Source organism: Megachile rotundata, chromosome 9 (assembly GCF_050947335.1).
Source record: "Megachile rotundata isolate GNS110a chromosome 9, iyMegRotu1, whole genome shotgun sequence".
Taxonomy (NCBI): Eukaryota; Metazoa; Arthropoda; class Insecta; order Hymenoptera; family Megachilidae; genus Megachile; species Megachile rotundata.
Genome location: NC_134991.1, coordinates 11,754,520 through 11,776,203, shown reverse-complemented (window position 1 = coordinate 11,776,203; position 21,684 = coordinate 11,754,520). Strand labels below are relative to the sequence as shown.

General features: G+C 42.6%; 1 protein-coding gene across 1 annotated transcript in view; it reads right to left on the bottom strand.

The window, feature by feature from the left end:
* The window catches only part of LOC100876623 (uncharacterized), a 288,061-nt gene extending 269,881 nt beyond the window's left edge, over positions 1-18,180 (bottom strand). Inside the window, exon 1 of the mRNA XM_076535286.1 lies at positions 17,647-18,180. The gene's annotated coding sequence lies outside the window, so the exon portion shown is untranslated. The remainder of the gene's footprint in view (positions 1-17,646) is intronic.
* Between the last annotated feature and the right edge of the window lie 3,504 nt (positions 18,181-21,684).

Genomic DNA, 21,684 nt, shown 5'->3' with positions numbered 1-21,684 from the left:
TTTAACACGTGGGGAGTCGACGCAGTGAAATTTGGTGCGTGGAGATTTTACAGGTTGAAATGGAACGGATGAGATTTCTGGGTATTGAAATTTAATACGTGAGAATTCTGTGCGTTGAAAATTTAACGCGTGGGAATTCCAATCTCTGGGAATTTCACGCGAGGGAATTCTACGCATTGAAATTTAACGCGTGAGAATTCCACCCTTTGGAAATTTAATACGTGAGAATTCTACCCTCTAGGAATTTTGCGCGTGAGAATTCTACGCGTCGAAAATTAACGCGTGAGAATTCCACCCTCTGGAAATTTCACGCGTGGGAATTCTACGCGTCGAAATTTAGCGCGTGAGAATTCTACGCGTCGAAATTTAACGCGTGAGAATTCCACTCTCTGAAAATTTCACGCGTAGGAATTCTACGCGTCGAAATTTAGCGCGTGAGAATTCCACTCTCTGAAAATTTCACGCGTGGGAATTCTACGCGTCGAAATTTAGCGCGTGAGAATTCCACTCTCTGGAAATTTCACGCGTGGGAATTCTACGCGTCGAAATTTAGCGCGTGAGAATTCTACACGTCGAAATTTAACGCGTGAGAATTCCACTCTCTGGAAATTTCACGCGTGGGAATTCTACGCGTCGAAATTTAGCGCGTGAAAATTCCACTCTCTGAAAATTTCACGCGTGGAAATTCTACGCGTCGAAATTTGACGCGTGAGAATTCCACTCTCTGGAAATTTCACGCGTGGGAATTCTACGCGTGGTAATTTGATACGTGAGAATTCCACTCTCTGGAAATCTGACGCGTGGGAATTCTACGCGTGGAAATTTGATACGTGAAAGTATAACTCCTTGGAAGTCTGACGCGTGAGAATTCTACGCGTGGAAATTTGATACGTGAGAATTCCACACCTTGGAAATCTGATATGTGCGAATTCTACGCGTGGAAATTTGATACGTGGGAGTATAACTCCTTGGAAATCTGGCGCGTGGAAATTTGATACGTGAGAATTCCACTCCTTGGAAATCTGATGCGTGGGAATTCTACGCGTGGAAATTTGATACGTGAGAGTATAACTCCTTGGAAATCTGACGCGTGGAAATTTGATACGTGGAAATTTGATACGTGAGAATTCCACTCCTTGGAAATCTGACACGTGGGAATTCTACGCGTGGAAATTTGATACGTGAGAATTCCACTCATTGGAAATTTGATACGCGGGATTTCTACGCTTCGAAATTTGATACGTGAGAATTCCACTCCTTGGAAATCTGATACGTGGGAATTCTACGCGTCGAAATTTGATACCTGAGAATTCCACTCCTTGGAAATCCACGACATAGCAATTCAACGCATGGAAAATCTAATTTCACAAATCTACGTAACCAACATCGCATTCTGACACATCGACATCTAATATCTCCTAATTTACCGCGTCGAAATCTCACGTGTACAAACCAAGCTCTAACCCTTGACAACTGTATCGATTAGCGCACTAATTCGCCCTGCGATTATCTCCTTAAACCCCTATAATTGGCTAAATTCTTGCTTCTCAAACGTCAGATTTTATCACAGAGATCCGACAAAGAATACCTTCATACAAATGTAAACTCAGGCGAATTAGAATTGCGGTCAAGTAAAATTTAAACTCGCCATAATGCGGGTACCGCCATGTTACGCAACGATACCGAATAAATGAACGAAGCTCGAACGATCAAAATGTAGGTTCCATCGCGAAAAACGAAGCAGACAATCTCTGTTCTCCGTTGAAATGTAACTCCTCTTTCATTCAGCCAGCACCGAAACATCGTGGAATCATTCCTGCTACGTACAAAACATCCCCCAAGATTATTTGCATGCAGGCCCACGAGGCATTTTTAATTTCTCACCGACCGCCATTAGATTTCGCGTCTTCCTAAACCTTCCTCGCTATCATTCATTCTCCTTCGTAACTTTCCACTCTCTTCTTTTCCTTTCTTTCCGATTCACTCTTCATATTTGTTTTCATCTTCTTCTCGTAGTCGCGTTTTCAATATCGTTTAAGGCTTCGGTCGATTATTTGAATAGTAGTGCTTCAACTTGCTTACTGAACTTGTACATTATTTGGAAATTTATTTTATTTATTTAGATAAAATAGAAGCTAGGATGTTTTTGTAAAATTCATTCAATAAATTAGTAAACTAATTTATTTCTGCCCTTAACGACTATAATGCTAGGAATATAAATAACGTTTTAATTAATCTTTCACAGATTTTGTCAAGTATTCAACCGCACCAAACTACAATGTAGCAACAAGAAACAAGGAGCAAACAAGAGGTGAACAACCCCGAGAACATCTCGTCTGCAAAAGAAATTGACCAGAATACACGTACATATGTACAGTTCGCGAAGATGTTTCTTCTCGCATTCTTCATCGATGCAGGGGTCGCTTATAAATACCGTCCAACGGGATATCTGGCGGCGTTATAAGAACACGGGAAATGATGGCGCACACGCGCTCAAAATGTGCGGCTCGTTGGTAAGAAGTACGTGGCGATAAATCCCGAGCATGACCCGGACGACTGGCTTTCCCGCAGCGTTTTGGTCTGGTTGCGCTGCTGCGGACTCAACCACCGCTGGGAAACGAAATATTACGTTGTTTCCACGCGGAACAATCACCGGGAATAATTTTATCACGGATAAACTGTCTTCACCGTCGAATTAATGTTCTACGAACGCGGTCCTACGTGTCTGCTTTCCAAAAAGACGGATTAAATGGTCAGGGGTGGATTGAAATCTTCTCTTTCTAGGGCATTTTGCAATCTGGGGATTTTTGGATTTTGAGATTTGGGGATTTAGAGATTTAGGGATCTGGGGATTCTGGGATTTTTGGATTATGGGATTTGGGGAGTTGGGGATTTTGGGATCTAGGGATTTGGGAATTTAGGGATTTGGGGATTTAGGGTTTCTGGGGACCTGGGGATTTGGAATCTGGGAATTTTGGGATTTGGGGATTTAGGGTTTCTGGGGACCTGGGGATTTGGAATTTGGAAATTTTGGAATTTTGGGAGTTGAAGACTTTAGGATCTAGAGATTTTGGGATCTAGGGATTTAGAGATTTTGGGATCTGGGAATTTAGGAATTTGGGGATTTAGGGATTTGGGGAGTTGGGGATTTTGGGATCTAGAGATTTGGGGATTTAGGGTTCTGGGGATTTAGAGATTTTGGGATCTGGGAATTTAGGAGTTTGGGGATTTAGGGTTTTGGGGATTTAGGGTTCTGGGGATTTAGAGATTTTGGGATCTGGGAATTTAGGAGTTTGGGGATTTAGGGTTTTGGGGATTTAGGGATTTGGGGATTTAGGGATTTGGGGATTTAGGGATTTGGGGATTTAGGGATTTGGGGATTTAGGGATTTGGGGATTTAGGGATTTGGGGATTTAGGGTTTCTGGGGACCTGGGGATTTGGAATTTGGAAATTTTGGAATTTTGGGAGTTGAGGACTTTAGGATCTAGAGATTTTGGGATCTAAGGATTTAGAGATTTTGGGATCTGGGAATTTAGGAATTTGGGGATTTAGGGATTTGGGGATTCTGGGATTTGGGAATTCTGGTATCTGGGATTTAGGGGTCTGGGGATTTGAGGATTTGGAGATATAGGGATTTGGGAATTTAGCGATTTGGGAATTTGGGGTTTTTGGGATATGAGGATTTAGGGATTTGTGGATTTGGGAATGTAGAAATTCGTAAATGCGGAGATTTGGACATATGAGAATTTGGAGATGTTGGAATTTGAAGATATGGAGATTTAGAGATGTAGAAATTTAAAAACTTTTGAAATTATAAATCCTAAAAACGTGAAGATCTAAGAATCCTAAAAACTTGAAGATCTAAGAATCTAAAAACTTGTAAACCCGCAAACCAATAAATTTTCAAACTCAAAAACTCAAAAACCTACTCAACAATACTTAAACCTTGAAAACATGCAAACTCCACAAAACCGTCCTCCCCCCAAATATTCATAAAAAGACCAAATACAAAAAGCTCCTCATGAAAATACCCCAGAACCGCATATGAAATTCCGTCGAAGAAAGAATGCGTACCATCGGTAAATATCCGTGAGTCTACCGTATTAAAATCGGCCAGTGATTCTGTTGTTTCAACCACGGATCGTTAATGGAACAATAATAGGCGCGTGGGTGGCCGTATTACTGACACGTATACGATAAAATTACAGCGGCGGGTAATTAATGTTCGATAATGGCCGGCGACACTCGGTAAAATTATATTCTTGGGAGTTTTACGCGGTGGCATCGCGACGCATAATCTATCGCGTACAGGGTCATGCATAATTCACCTCGGTACAAATTATCGCCGGCAATACCGCTGGACATCCTCACCCTCCCTTTCCGTTCCGCCTTTTCTACTTTCCCCTTTCTTCTCCGGTCTAAACGCACGTTTTATCATTTTTAACTGCGTGCGCACGATTATCTTTTACAGCCACGATTTTTATTTACGATTCATGCAGATTATGTTTGTACGCTGCAGCTGTGTGATTTTCAGGTCGCCGTTACGTTGAGGAGGTAAGAATTTCAGCGAGTCTAAATGCGAACGCTTCTATGCAATTTAATTTTTATTACTAGTTTATGCGCGGAGGAATTATAAATTCTAATTAGACGCTTTCCGCCGAACCATGCTAATTAGCTTGCTATAAACGATACGCCTACAATATTGAAGTAGCAAATTGGTAAATATAATTGCAGGTATACTTTCGAATTTAAAAGCACTTATACCGCCGGCTACGAGAGCTTGTTAGTCCTTTACACTCGAAAAACGTGCTCGTTTCATACGGCCTGAGACTATGAACGTTGTACGACTGAAATTTCCCGTGTTACGGAAAGTGAAAATAATAAATGCAACTGGGGGAAAAAGCATGTATGTAATTATAATTGCAAATAGTGTACATTATAACATTGATAGTTCTCACAACTTAGAAGTATTTATGATTTACATGCTTGTGAATACGAACGATGAAAAGCACGCGATTGCTTTTATACAGTCACGTTGATATTCGAGGAATTGAAATTGAGATGAAATTCGATTACAGCGGATAAGTAAGGATAAATGGAAATTCACGTGTTGAAATTCCACACATAGAATTTTGATGTATTGCAATTTTTAGTGTTGAAATTCATTGTGATGGAACTCACTGTAATTCTTTACGATGGAATTCAAGCAGGTATTTCAAGCTTGGAATTCCACAAAGTGGTATTCGACAAGTTGGAATTCTATAACTTGGAATTCCACGTGGTAGAATTCTGATAGTTGGAATTCTGCTGCAACGTGTAGAGTTTCCACGCGTAGAATTCTCAAGCGCTGAGTTTCAACGCATAGAATTCCCACGCGTTGAATTTCTACGCGCTGAGTTCCCACGCGTAGAATTCCCATGTGCTGAATTCCCACGCATAGAATTCCCATGCGCTGAGTTCCCACGCGTAGAATTCCCACGCGTAGAATTCCCATGCGCTGAGTTCCCATGCGTAGAATTCCCAAGCGCTGAGTTCCAACGCATAGAATTCCCACGCGTTGAATTTCCACGCGCTGAGTTCCCACGCGTAGAATTCCCACGCATAGAATTCCCACGCGTAGAATTCCCATGCGTAGAATTCCCATGCGCTGAGTTCCCATGCGTAGAATTCCCAAGCGCTGAGTTCCAACGCATAGAATTCCCACGCGTTGAATTTCCACGCGCTGAGTTCCCACGCGTAGAATTCCCACGCATAGAATTCCCACGCGTAGAATTCCCATGCGCTGAGTTCCCACGCGTAGAATTCTCATGCGCGGAGTTCCCACACGTAGAATTGCCACGCGTAGAGTTCTCACGCGTAGACTTCCAACGCGCTGAGTTCCCACGCGTAGAATTCCCATGCGCTGAGTTCCCATGCGTAGAATTTCCATGCGCTGAGTTCCTACGCATAGAATACCCACGCGCTAAGTTCCCACGCGCTGTGTTCCAAAGCGTAGAGTTCCAACGCGTAGAATTCTAATGCGTGGTATCCCCTCGCGCTAAGTTCCAAGTATTAAGTTTCTTCCGCGCCAAATTTGCGAAATTCCAAATTGCCGAGTCCCCATATGCCAACCTCCCTTATGCTTCCATTTCGTCAAATAGCCCCCACATTTATTTCTACTACACCATTACTACTAAATATCCTCTCCTCAGAATTAAGAAACAGTTCCGTTCATTGCACCCAAGAGTCCTAAAAGTGCAAAGTCTGAATAACGTTATTCGAATATAATCCCGAAGATGGAAGTCTTTAGCGGACGGGTGCCGATGAAAACGGAGGCTCGTAAAGAAAAAGTCTCGGCGATGGTTTAAAGAAGCAAAAGTTTCGTAGGCTGTAAACGTAGGCAGTACTCGAGGGTGCAGTGGCCGAGGAGCAAAAGACGGTGACGGAAACTGTAAAACGAAGGTCTAAGTAGCGGAGAGCAGCTTAAAGCTCCACCGCCACATGTGCGGGTATTCCCGAGAAGCATGTGGCTGGGCTCGAGTAGTAATCCGGACTACCATTTGCAGCCACGAAAACTAAGTACGTGAAACGAATTATTATCGGACCACGGAACGAGCTTGAAGCCGCAGCCGAGTCGAGATTATCAGCCTCGGTGTTTGCCTCGCCTCTGAACTGTCTCTACGGGCTGGTTCCTCTGAATTTAACCGGTTCCCTCGCCTTTTTTCAACTCGATTCTTCTGAAAGCCACTGCAATTCCTTCTCGAGAGACGACTTCCGGCGAATTAATGCGCTCTACGATTTCATGATCGTCTCGTAGAAAATCCTACGTGCGTTCTAGACGGAGGTTTTAGGTTCTAAGATGTTCTAGGAGTGATTAATAAAGGCGCAGTTTTTACAGTTCTAGCCTGTGAAATTACAATTTGTAGTTGCATGGAAATTGCAATTTGTAGTTTTTATCGAGTTTTAATTCGAAGGACACCAGTAAGTTTCAATTTCTAGAGTTTCAGTATGGTGAGTTTTGATATGTAGATTTCAAGTGCATTGAATTGTAATACGTGGAATTCTATCTCGTCAAGTTTGAATATAAGAAATTTCATAGCGTCGAGTTTCAACGCGTGGAAGTACAACAGGTGGAATTCCAGCAGATGAAATTGCAGTGCGTGGAATATCAATATTTGGAATTCCCACATGAGGAATTCTAACTCATAGAATTCCATCGCGGAGAATTCCAGCGCGTGGAATTCCAACTCATAGAATTCCATCGCGGAGAATTCCAGCACGTGGAATTCCAACTCATAGAATTCCATCCCGGAGAATTCCAGCACGTGGAATTCCAACTCATAGAATTCCATCGCGGAGAATTCCAGCACGTGGAATTTCAACTCATAGAATTCCATCGCGGAGAATTCCAGCGCGTGGAATTCCAACTCATAGAATTCCATCGCGGAGAATTCCAGCACGTGGAATTCCAACTCATAGAATTCCATCCCGGAGAATTCCAGCACGTGGAATTCCAACTCATAGAATTCCATCGCGGAGAATTCCAGCACGTGGAATTTCAACTCATAGAATTCCAACACGTAGATTTCGAATATGTGGAATTCGAGCACGTACAATTCCGTCGCCCCGAATTCTATCGCGTGTAATTCCATCGCATGGAATTCCATCTTGTCGAATTCCAAAACGTGGAATTTCATCTTGTCGAATTCCAACACATGGAATTCCAACTTGTCGAATTCTAACACATTGGAATTCCACGCATTTGAACTCAGCGCACAGACAATCCACTCATCAGATCTCAGCGCTGTAAAAACTCCAATCTTCAGAATCCTACTATGCACATTTCGATCCACCAGTCCTCTACGCATCAAGTTACAGCGAATCAGAATTCAACGCAATGGAACTCCATTTTTCCAGATGTAATCGAGCGAAAGTTTGAGAGAAGCACCGAGCCAGTGATATTCATACTTCATACGGGATTACACGCCACCGTCCATTAAGCTTTAAAAATGAAAGCACCGTACGTCTAAAGTTTGGAAGTTCGTAAATATTCCAGGCAAGGCTTTCGGTATTTGCGGTTGCCATCAGAAAATTTCCTATGGAACACGGAAACGGCCAGTCAACCGATGCAAGTTTACCGGAAACTCGATGCAAAACCCGGGCATTATTCATGAGTTACGGGAAATTTTTTTTTGGAATTCTGACTGATTACGTAGCGAGATAAACTTGTGCAATATTTTGTTCTATTATTATATCTCCGTGAGTGCTGTGTACAGATGCGGGAATAATGATAACTTTATTGCTTTTCCTGAGATATTGAATTTGACTCGATGTTTAGTATATTATGTTAATATTTTGCTGTAGATTTCTGACTGTACGTCAGACTCTGGAACAGTACCGTCAGACGATGCCTGAGGGAAGAGGAGCATATAATACGTGTACTGAAACTCCAGCTATGTAATATGAAATATTAATTAATTATTATAACTAATTAATATTAAATATTACGGGAATAATTCCATTGTTCATTATTATCAAACATTCTACGTTTGTATTAACATTCCGCCACGAATTTCAAAACGCAAAATAGCTCACATTAAAGATAAAAATAAAATGAAGAGTCAAAAATTAATGGAACATGCTCGATCATACCGAAAATTTGCTGATACGAAATTTAATAACAGCCATCCGGTGACACGCGAGAAGTTGAAGGGATCAGGTTATTTCATAAATTAAATACGATCGGCTGTCTCGTTAATCGTATACGTCTTCGTCGATCAATTCAAAAGTGCCCCGTGTCCCCAGGGTGCATTATTCCCGACAAAAGAGCCAGCAGAAACTTGCGAGTTTGGTTAGCCTTAATTACCAGTGGTCCCGACGGAAAAGTTGAAATCACGGCCCTAAGCGAGGGTTCGAATAAAAATAAAAGCAAAGGCGAAAAAACGAGCGGGTGATCGAAACGCCCGACATTATCGGCGTGTCAAGAGTTTTCAATAGTTAACGAGCTTTTGATCTGATTATCGACGAAACTTTCGAAGAAGTGTGACAACCGCGGTTCTACAACCAGCCACAGACATAACGGGCTAATTTCGACGTTTTAATCTGATCAAACTTTATTGCTATAAATCTGAATGCGGGAATTTGGCGCGTGGGAACACTAACACTTGGAATTTCACAAGTCGGAATTTGGCGCGTAGGAGTTCGGATCAATTGGAACTCTACGCGTCAGAATTCTACCTGTCGGAATTCTCCGTGTCGGCACGCGTAGGAACTCTACGCATCGAAATTTCACGCGTAGGGATTCCACGCATCGGAATTCCACGCGTAGGAACTCTACGCACCGGAATTCCACGCGTAGGAACTCTACGCATCGGAATTCCACGCGTAGGGATTCTACGCATCGGAATTCCACGCGTGGGAATTCTACGCATGGGTATTCCACGCGTGGGAATACTACGCGTAGGAACTCAGTGCATTGGAATTCCACGCGTGGGAACTCAGCGCTTGGGAGTTCTACGCGTGGGAATTCTACGTGTAGGAACTCAACGCTGGGGAGTTCTACGCGTGGGAACTCAGCGCGTGGGAATTCTACGCGTAGGAACTCAGTGCGTTGGAATTCCACGCGTGGGGACTCAGCGCGTGGGAATTCCACGCGTGGGGACTCAGCGCGTGGGAATTCCACGCGTGGGGACTCAGCGCGTGGGGACTCAGCGTGTGGGAATTCCACGCGTAGGAACTCAGCGCGTGGGAATTCTACGCGTGGGAGTTCAGCGCGTAGGAACTCAGTGCGTGGGAACTCAGCGCGTGGGAACTCAACGCGTTCAAACTCGGAAATATTGCCAATGATTTATAGCAACTGTCCGATATAAGCCTCGTATTACAGACACGACCCTATTCGTTGACTTTTTTTATTCGAAGACATTTTCGTCATGTAACGTGGCTCAATTGCAGAGTCCTTTCAACGACAGAAAAATCAATACTTCCGACGACGTATTTTTCCAGAAAATCCGGGAAATTTTCTGCTGCAGGTGTCGTCTATTTTAATCCTTTGTACACGGTAACCCATAAGTCATTTTCCCGTATAAAAGCGTGATGCTTTGGAACTTTCAATCCGTGAGTCAATTAACTCTTTGTTGATATTTTCAATTTTAAAACAATGCTCTCTTAAACAGTGGAGAGCACTTGTCTTCTGTTAAAAATTGAGTTTGTGTGAAAGGTGCAACAGGAAGTAATTAGATGTCACGTTAAATGGAAGATGTCAGGTAATAAAAATAAAAGTAAAGTAATAAAATTTGTTCGACAAGGTACAATAACATTATAAAATAAATTGGAAGAAACCAAACAAATTTAAGTTGTAATTCTTATATGGAGTTTCTCATATAGAAAGTTCTAAAAGTTTGTACCACATCCCCATTGATAAAATGGCCTTCAGAAAATAAAATGAAGAGCACAGCGACAGAATTTAAATATTTCGTAACGAAGGTCTTGTGTACGGCGAAGAGGGCGTAATTCGAAAAAGTTTCCGAAAGCGTCCGAAGGTCGAAGAATAAAATGAAAGTCCGTTTCTTGGTCAAGATGGCCACTGTTTCTGACCGTTCGTTTGCGACTTTACTTTTAATCTAATTAGGCAAAAGTCATCGGCGAAACTTCCGTCGAAACATCGTCTCGCGTTTTCGCTGGGTCAACTGAGAGAGAGAAAAAATGGGAAAGGTACACGAACGAAATGTTTCCACGTAACGGGAAAGTTTTCGCGTATAACGAGCATCGAGGAAACTTTTTATTACGTTGCCCGATACAGCTTAATTCCGGTACGTGCTAGGCTGGATTCCTTGTCCATCCTGGATGATGAAAGACGAGATCTACCGTGCTTTGTTATCGCCGGGAACACGAAATCCCTCTTCATGGGTACGTTGGAACATTCGGCACCCATAAATCAATTCGTTCGCCAACAGCCTTCGAATGACACGTGACTTAGGCACATCTACTTTCGTTAGCTTTTACTTTCTTCATGCCTATAACTTTACAGGATCAATTTTTCAACATATTTACTGCAATTGACATTATTCTAAATATCCACCAAACTATATGATGGTTCATATGAAGAGCTTCTCAAGTGGGTGTACGTTTCTTATATAGTTTCATTATGTTCAAAAAATATGAACCTTATTCTGCTTTTAACTTCTTGTCATACTTCTGACGCACTCAGCGTAGAATTGCCACGCGATGAGGTCCTACACGGTGAGTTCTCACGCGTTGAGTTCCTATGCGTTGAGTTCCTACGCGTTGAGTTCCCACGCGCAGAATTCCCACGCGCTGAGTTCCCGCACGTGGAATTCCCACGCGCTGAGTTCCAACGCGTACAGTTCCATCGCGTAGAGTTTCCACGCGCTGAATTCCAACGCGTAGAATTCCCACGCGCTGAGTTCCAACGCGTAGAATTGCCACGCGCTGAATTCCCACGCGTAGAATTCTCATGCATAGAATTCCCACGCGTAGAATTCCCATGCGCTGAGTTCCAACGCGTAGAATTCCCATGCGCTGAGTTCCAACGCGTAGAATTGCCACGCGCTGAATTCCCACGCGTAGAATTCCCATGCATAGAATTCCCACGCGTAGAATTCCCATGCGTGGTATTCCCATGCGCTGAGTTCCAACGCGTAGAATTCCCATGCGTGGTATTCCCATGCGCTGAGTTCCAACGCGTAGAATTGCCACGCGCTGAATTCCCACGCGTAGAATTCCCATGCGTGGTATTCCCATGCGCTGAGTTCCAACGCGTAGAATTCCCATGCGTGGTATTCCCATGCGCTGAGTTCCAACGCGTAGAATTCCCATGCGTGGTATTCCCATGCACTGAGTTCCAACGCGTAGAATTGCCACGCGCTGAACTCCCACGCGTAGAATTCCCATGCGTGGTATTCCCATGCGCTGAGTTCCAACGCGTAGAATTCCCATGCGTGGTATTCCCATGCACTGAGTTCCAACGCGTAGAATTCCCATGCGCTGAGTTCCCACGCGTAGAATTCCCACGCGCTGAGTTCCAAAGCGTAGAGTTCCTACGCGCCAAATTCCAATTTCCCAAGTACCCATATGCCAACCGTGCATTTTTAATATAATTTTGTTAACGTAGTTTGACGTTCAGTAAGTACTCAACGATTATGCATAATATTAAATTAACATAGCACTTCAATGTTCTTTGCCTTAATACTGCAGCTATGATCAGATCTGTCTGATCATACATCATGATCTGATCTGACACATCATGAGACAAGGTTGATTTGTTTTTGCAAATGGAACTATTTGTTTATAAAGAACTCTGTTATGTTGCAGATTGAAACCACATTTTCAGACTCATCTTAAAACAGTCCCAAATGGAAGTAGCAGTTTTCCAAGTACTCAAAACAAGTACTAGTATGCGAAACACCATCATAGTCCAAATTATCAAACTGTCTATCAAACTATCAAGCTATCTGCTATTAGAATATTAAGATTTGAATATTCTTTTCCATATCGAATAAGTGATCGACTGATTGGGTACCAAGGGAAGTCCAATGCGTGTGTAATTCAGCGAGTGATATCGCAATTTAACGACTATGCGATATAGACACCTTGTTTGAACGCGACGTATACATAGCGTTAATCAGCGCCCGAACGTGTCTTTGTCTGCATGAAATCCCTGTACCCACCGCGGTGTAAACTCATAACATCACGCTATGAACGATGTTACTGCTACCTGCAACTACGGAATTGTACGCAATTGCGACTGAATCGGATCTCTAACATGCAAGTTTGCGATATATGCAGGTGAACTCGGGATAAACGCGATATTCCAACTAGCCCTCGTTATCGAAGATATTGTTACGCCATCTTGTGTCGCCAGAAAACGTGACCGAGGAGTTGCGTCACAATGTTATTTTCCCACCAGTTGATCAGAGTTGAATAAACCCTTACGTTTCAAGTGTAATGTCGATTTTTGTAGAACTGTAGCAGCAAATATTAGCTCCCTCTATTGATCTACCCTCTCGCATTAATGAAAAGTGGTTGTTCAATTTGATCAATAATTTAAGTCGACACGAAAATTCTACGCGAACAATTGAATTGAACGGAATTAAATATTTGTGGCATATCAATGCTTGAAAACTCGACTCACTGGAATGTATACGTTTTTAATTAACGAATTTTGTTTACTGCAAATAACGGTTGCCTATAAAGAAACATACAGCAATATTTTAGTTAATAAAGCGAAATTGTTATAAAGGGTATTTGTCAGGTAATAAAATGTTACAAAGTGGAATTTTTTCCAATTTCGCGTCGTTATTTTTGCGAGCGATATTAGCCGAAGTGTGAACACTTCGTAACGAGATTCGTTCGAGTGTTCGCAAACAATTTTTCCGAAAAAGAAAACTCGAAAGAATATCGTCACTTTTCAACTTTTTGCATCGCTCTCATCGATACGATCCATCGAGCGAAAATAAAAGGATCGTAGTTCTCCATATTCGATACAAAAACACGGCAGAATTGAAATCTGAGTACGAGAGAGGAATATTTTTAATAATATTCTCAAAGTTTCTCGAGCTTATTTTTGTTCCGCGGTATTCCTCTCGCGAAGTCTGCATCCTGACGTCTCGAGTTTGTTCTTTCACGGGATTTTCCTTGACGCGCAAAAACACTTCTTAAATCGAATCGTAAGACTTGAATTCGATGTTTACAATCGATAGTAGCACACAGACATATACGGAGACTTTCGCAAACACTTCAATAGCAAGGGTCTTGCGTGGTCGCGGTGACATTCGAATCCGGAAAAGTGTTTACACGAAGAAAAGTGTTTTTTTTTTTTTCTCAAAGTTTACCGAACCAGTCGTTGTTTCGGCGATGCAGAAAAACAGGTCAAGTGGCTTTTAGTCGAACTTACTTCATTGGCAACACGTATACACACCGAGCCACTCGGCTTTGATCTGCTCGCATTTGATTCGCTAATTAGAGCTTTCGAATACTCGGGGTTGAAAGTAGCGAAAAATAGCCGACCCTTATTTTCATATTGAGCATGTGCCTTTTACTAACAGGAAAACTCTTTAAAACTACATGGTGTTTAAAATTTTTCAGAAGAGACTGTGTTCGTTAAATAATTCTAGTATGGTTAACAATTTTAACGCACGTAGGAATTCGGCCCAATTGGAACTCTACGCGTCGGAATTCGGCGCATGGGAATTCTAGCGCGTGGAAATTATACGTGTGGGAACTCGGCGCATTGGAACTCTACGCTTTGGAACTCAACCCATGGGAAATCTACGCATGGGAACTCGGTGCGTGGATATTCTACGCGTGGGAACTCAACGCGTAAGAATTCTACGCGTGGCAACTCGGCGCATTGGAACTCCACGCTTTGGAACTCAGCGCATGGGACCTCTAAGCGTTGAGACTCGATGCGTTGGAACTCAGCGCGTGGTAATTCTACGCGTGAGAATTCTACGCATGGAAACTCGGCGCATTGGAACTCTAAGCGTTGAGACTCGATGCGTTGGAACTCAGCGCGTGGTAATTCTACGCGTGAGAATTCTACGCATTGGAACTCTACGCTTTGGAACTCAACGCGTGGGAACTCTAAGCGTTGACACTCGATGCGTTGGAACTCAGCGCGTGGGAATTCTATACGTGGGAATTCTACGCGTTGGAACTCAGCGCTTGGGAATTCTACGCGCGGAAAATCAGCGCGTGGGAATTCTACGCGTGGGAGCTCAGCACATGGGAATTCTACGCGTTGGAACTCAGCGCGTGGTAATTCTACGCGTGAGAATTCTACGCATTGGAACTCTACGCTTTGGAACTCAACGCGTGGGAACTCTAAGCGTTGACACTCGATGCGTTGGAACTCAGCGCGTGGGAATTCTATACGTGGGAATTCTACGCGTTGGAACTCAGCGCTTGGGAATTCTACGCGCGGAAAATCAGCGCGTGGGAATTCTACGCGTGGGAGCTCAGCACATGGGAATTCTACGCGTTGGAACTCAGCGCGTGGTAACTCTACGCGTGGGAACTCGGTGCATTGGAACTCAGCGCGTGGGAACTCTAAGCGTTAACACTCGATGCGTTGGAACTCAGCGCGTTGGAATTCTACGCGTGAAAACTCAACATGGGAAATTAACGTTAAAGAATCACATTAAAAAAGTAATCCTATAAGGAGTGAATCCTACAAATTCGTAAAACCTGACTACATCTTTGCACATAACGAAATACCATCAAAATTCAGAACAAAATATAGAACAAAGATTCCATGCCACTTCTGTAATAGTCACTCCAACATGACTTCGTGTTTCAAAAATTGACTACCCTCCATAGCGACGAGTTGTTCAACGACATATCGAAATCGAACTCTTGACGATTTTCGCGGAAAATCACGTGGGTGACAAGGGAAATTCTTTACACGACCAATATCGTTCTCGATAACGTGTCTATCGGTAACAATTTCAATTTTCCGTGCCTCGTTCGATATCGATCCTGGCCGAATGTGTTCAAGGTAACCCGAATTGAAAAGCTCCCTGAACGATCTTAAAACACAAAGAAATGAAAACGACTGTATCACCGATTTGTGGATCTGACTTTCCATTAGCGAAATAGCGTCCCTCCTTCGAGCGGTCCTCGTCACTTTCAGATACGCTTGCCACCCTTGTTTTCTCGCTTTTGTGTTCCTTCCCCGTTTTCTCACTTCCCGTTGCTTTTACGGTTCGGGATTAATACTGCACCGACACATCTTATGCGCGAGGTACGTATGTGATATAACTGACGCATCTTGTGTGTCACATGTTCTATATATTTAACGACGCACCGGTTGCGTCGTGTACTTCACACAACTTATTTCACAGATATGTTCTGAACTGTTTATAGGAGCTATTGTGACTATTAAGACCTATTCAGCTACAATGTAGACACATGTCCCATGATTTGTCTCAAAGGTTCGTTAGAATTAATGACGCACCAGGTGCGTCCTCAGGTATTCAAGTAACAACTGATGACACAACATAAACTATAAATGCATCATCTATTTATACAAAGTGTAATACATCTCGTCTTAATTATTAGATACGACACCACGTGCGCTCCAAACACCCCATGTAAACGCAATCAACACTCTGTCACAAGCTACGCAACGCAGATAACGTAACTATTGTTTAAGTTATTTAATTAATGATTCAATGAATACGTCCCTTATTCAGATAATACAACTAATCTGCCCTATGTGTCATGAGCTATCTATACTAATGCAACTGACGACGCATCTTATGCGTCCCTTGTCAATTATTCAATATTAATTTATGATACGTCGTGTGTATCCTACGATATCCATACAACCAACCGCTATGCGTTGCAAACTATCTATGCAATGCAATTGACAATGCAATTTGTGCATCGTATATAATTGCCGACGCACCGTATGCGTCCTACGTAAACTATACAACGCAACAATGCACCCTGAACTATCTGTGTAATGCAACTAATGACGCACCTTGTGTATTTGGTTTAATTATTCGACTCAGAGACGCACCACGTGCGTCGTATGCACTGGATGTTGTAACCGATGACGCACCGCGTGCGTCTTATACAATTTGTGTCATAAACGATGACGTACCTTGTGCGTCTTATGCAATTTGTGTTATAACCAATGACGCACATGGTGCGTCCTATGCTATTTATGTTATAACCAATGACGCACCACGTGCGTCCTATGCAATTTCATATGTCATAACTAATGACGCACCTTGTGCGTTCTATGCAATTCGTATGTCATAACTAATGACGCACCTTGTGCGTTCTATGCAATTCGTATGTTATAACTAATGACGCACCGCATGCGTCCTATGCAATTTCATATGTCATAACTAATGACGCACCTTGTGTGTCCTATGCAATTGGTATGTTATAACCAATGACGCACCACGTGCGACCTATGCAATTCGTATCGAATAACTTTTTCCTGGCAATAAAATTTATCGACATCGTTGGAGAACAGTGATTACGAAAGCATCGAATCGCATTCACAAAAGAATGCCGGATAATGAATGTTGTGTTCAGCAAGCAATAACAATGACCGTACCTTTATAAGAATCGTTATTACAGAATGGCCAGGTCTGTATTACATTAGGGAACGCGTACACCATTACGGCAGTTGCAATATTCGAAGCTCGTTGCGGTGGATTTGCAAGCTCTCCTCGATAACAATTACTTTCTAACCAGGAGATAACAGTGTAAGTCACGTTACGAAATTGCTCGTCGGAATCTAATAAACGGTATAATGCAAAGATAGAGTAGGTATTTCCAGGGAAAATATTTCCCATTTCCGTCGGTGCAACAGTTTATTTAATTATTCGTAACCCAGGAATATTAATGCATACCGATATTCTTGACTTTAATAACAGCTACGCCGAAGCCGAGCATTTATATCCGCGGTTCGTTTGAAGAATTTCCATCAATTTGTCGAAAAATTGTACACAAATTTCCTTGAACAACGATAATTTAATTCTTTCACTTTCATTTTTCTATCGTTTATACATTATTTTGCAGCGTTACTTTATTTTTCGTTATTACTAATCTCTCGCAGATTCGAGGGTAACTTAACTGCTATCGCAACATTGCCAGCTATGAAATTAAAAATTAGTAATGGGTATAAATACCGATTGTCCAAAGTGTCCAGCGCAGCAAATCCGCAGAAGACTGCAAATCAAACTCGTTGACAGGCGTAATGTCTCACGCAAAAATTGTCGTTCCGCGCACTATATCCTGTACACGCACAAATCTCTGCAAGTCCGTTACACCGTAGTGTCACTATGCAACATCGATCGCTCGATCGATACATCGATCACACGCACAAAAGAACGTCAGATTCTAAGTTATGCCATAGCTGTCACTGCATCAACATACCCACACGTCACGAACACCATCCGTAATTCGACGTCCTTTTCACGTCATTTCAACGAAACTGTCCTGCAAGTTGCAACCGCGAACACTTACTCAGATGGACAGAAAGACGGTACATGAAACCTCGAACAAGTTCTATTAATTTCACATTGCGTTCGGAAGCTCGACTACCATCGGAATACTAGCGGAGAACAAACGATAGCCATGACGTGGGTCACTCTTTAAACGACCTCGTTAATCGCGGATTCTCCCGGCGCGAAAAACACCCACTTGAAAACCGTGCGCGCCGAGGATCGGGCGGTGACTGAAGCCACTGTGCTGTCTCGCTCTCCTTCACCCCCACCCTCTCTCTCGCTCGTTGAACCGAACCCCCCACCCCTAAACTTACGATCACTTCGTCTCTTTTCGCCTCGTGACGAAAATCTTCTTGTCTACTCGTCTTACCGACACTTATTTTCAATTTTAAATATTTAGATTTTTAGTACTTGGGGAGTTTAACTTTGTGCTTCGAAAATGAGTTACGGAGGTGAGTTGTGAAGGTTCAGATTTGGGGCTGTGATGAAATTTGAGAGGTTTAAAAATTTGGGGTGGGAGATTTGGAAATGTAACAGTTTAGGAATTTGAAGATTTGAGAGCTTGAGAGTTGGGGGGGTTAAAAATTTGAAGATTTGGGAGTTTGAGAGCTTGAGGGTTGAATATTTGAATATTTAAGTGTTTCAGAGCTTTCGAGGATTAAAAATTAGAAAATTTGGGAGTTTGAGAGCTTCAGGGTTGAAATTTGTAGATTTATAAATTTCTAGATTGAAGAGTTTGGAAGGTTTAATAATTTGATAATTTAACAATAACAGATGATTCTATCTTCTCTAATATCATCACGTCCAAACCTTCCCTCAAAAACTTCACCTTCTAAAAATCAGAAAACATTTCCCAGTGTACATCTCTTCTATGATCACAGTTCATCTCCCTATCTCCACCACCCTCCACTTCTTATCACACTTTCTGTGCCTTCGTCACATTTCCTCCCCGTTCCGTCTTTGTTCCACAGGTGATCTTCCATCGCGTACAGTGCATCTTTATTTAGAACAGTTGTCCTGGTCACACTCTTCGTACATCACCATGCGTGTGTCTGTTGCTCGATGTGTGCACGCGCAAGCATCCAACGGGCAAGCACAGAGTGCCACGCCTACCCCTTCCGTATATGTATGCCACCGATACGAGGCACCTAACCTCAGGCTTCCTGGAGACGTTCTTAAAGCTTTTTTTCTACGCGCCCTGCATCTGAATTCGCTACAGAACTATTGCACTCTCGGTTACGTGGATTGCGCCGGCTTTAAGGACACGGCTGATCCGGATCTTACGGGATGCTGCCTCAGATTCGATCTCCGATAAGCCTGCGAACAGTTTAAATGATAATTACAGGCTGCCAAAGCTGCTTAAGCTATTAGGGTAAAATTGAGCATCTGAATACGAATTGTTATAATTGAGCCAATATTTTTTTAATTATAGGGAGAATGTTAGAGCATTTGGGATTTATGATAGTTTTACTTGCGTGACTATTATTTGATGGTTTATTTGTGTGACTCTTCTTCAATTTTTATTGGGTTACCATATTCTTCGTGAGTTGATCTTGATGTTATTGGAGTTACGCGCGATGAGTACCACGCGCGGTGATTCCACTTGTAACAAATACTACATGTGGTAATTCTAATCGTGACGAGCACCACGCGTGGTGATTCTACGTATGACGAATACCATGCGTGGTAAATCGATACGTTACTATCTCCACGCGTGGTAAATCGATACGTTAGCATCTCCACGCGTGGTAATTCGACGCGTTAGTATCTCCACGCGTGGTAATTCGACGCGTTATTATCTCCACACGTGGTAATTCGACGCGTTACTATCTCCACGCGTGGTAATTCGACGCGTTACTATCTCCACGCGTGGTAATTCGACGCGTTACTATCTCCACGCGTGGTAATTCGACGCGTTACTATCTCTACGCGTGGTAAATCGATACGTTAGCATCTCCACGCGTGGTAATTCGACGCATTAGTATCTCCACACGTGGTAATTCGACGCGTTACTATCTCCACGCGTAGTAATTCGACGCGTTACTATCTCCACGCGTGGTAATTCGACGCGTTACTATCTCTACGCGTGGTAAATCGATACGTTAGCATCTCCACGCGTGGTAATTCGACGCGTTATTATCTCCACACGTGGTAATTCGACGCGTTACTATCTCCACGCATGGTAATTCGACGCGTTACTATCTCCACGCGTGGTAATTCGACGCGTTACTATCTCCCCGCGTGGTAAATCGATACGTTAGCATCTCCACGCGTGGTAATTCGACACGTTAGTATCTCCACGCGTGGTAATTCGACGCGTTACTATCTCCACGCGTGGTAATTCGATACGTCAGTATCTCCACGCGTGGTAATTCGATACGTTAGCGTCTCCACGCGTGGTATTTCGACGCGTTACTATCTCTACGCGTGGTAATTCAATACATTAGTATCTCCGCGCATGGTAATTCGACGCGTTACTATCTCCACTCGTGGGAATTCAATACGTTATTATCTCCACGGCTGAAAATTCGATACGTTAGTATCTCCAGTCGCCAAAAACTTGTTCGATCTAAAAATTGAACTACCAAACTAATTGCTGCATCATTACCACAAAATGTCCATATATAACGTCCACGAGTTATGCCTCCACAACCTTCTCGAGCACCATTTAAAAATTCGAAAAGTTCTCCAACAATAAGACGTAACTCCACATAATGCGTTTTTGAGTTGAAAATAATTCTACGTCGCATTTACGACATTCACAGAGATTGCAGAAGTAGAATTAGTCTTCTGACAAGACCAAGCTCGCTTGAACGTTTCGCTTCGCAGCTGTCGTGTCATGCAAGAATTAGTATCACCGCCGAAACATGCCACATTTCTGTTCCCGCTCTGTTTCACACCACTGAACAACCACATCTTTCAAGGGCATTATGCATACATAAGACAACGCATGATTCCTCAGACTGCTGAGGATTCTCTAATTCGCGATAAGAAACTTTTGGTACTTTGCGTCAGTTATTGTACTGACTCTCTCTGTTATTCCATAATAAAAAAATAAAGATTCTATTTACACATTGACTGTCGCAGTGAAAGTTACAGTATGTGATCAGACTATTCTTCTAAAGAACAATTAAGGACATAGGTGGTAAACTTTCCAGTTTCATCATATAATTTGTTAATATATATCATTGTCCATATTATGGACAGTCAACAATTTTCTTCTTCAAATGATTGATATCACCTAGCATCCAGGTGAAGCACAGGGTTAAATATGACGTAGAACATGAGAGGATACAAATAATTTTGTTGCAATTTGAATTCACTTATCACAGCTGCACCAATAACCGATTTTAATTAATTTCTAATTAACTTATTTATCATACTTCGGCTACGAATATTATCTGCACAGCTACTCCGTATAATTTTCCCTGTGGCAATTAAACATTTATTTCCCTGTATTAAACTACATTCGGAAACTTTGTATTTATGTTCTTTTTCCATTAACCCCGCAATGAAATTAAATTAATAATATTAGCCCACTCGAAATTTGCACAGTTCCACGGAAAACAAATATCTGTGGAAATTGTTACCGGAGCGTATCGTCCACGAACTAGTTGGGGGTGAATTTCCCGTGGCAACTATGCAAAGCATTTCCAATTTCCACCTATGCATACGTGTAGCCATCGATGTTATACATCCTTTCTTCTCTACCTACCGTCT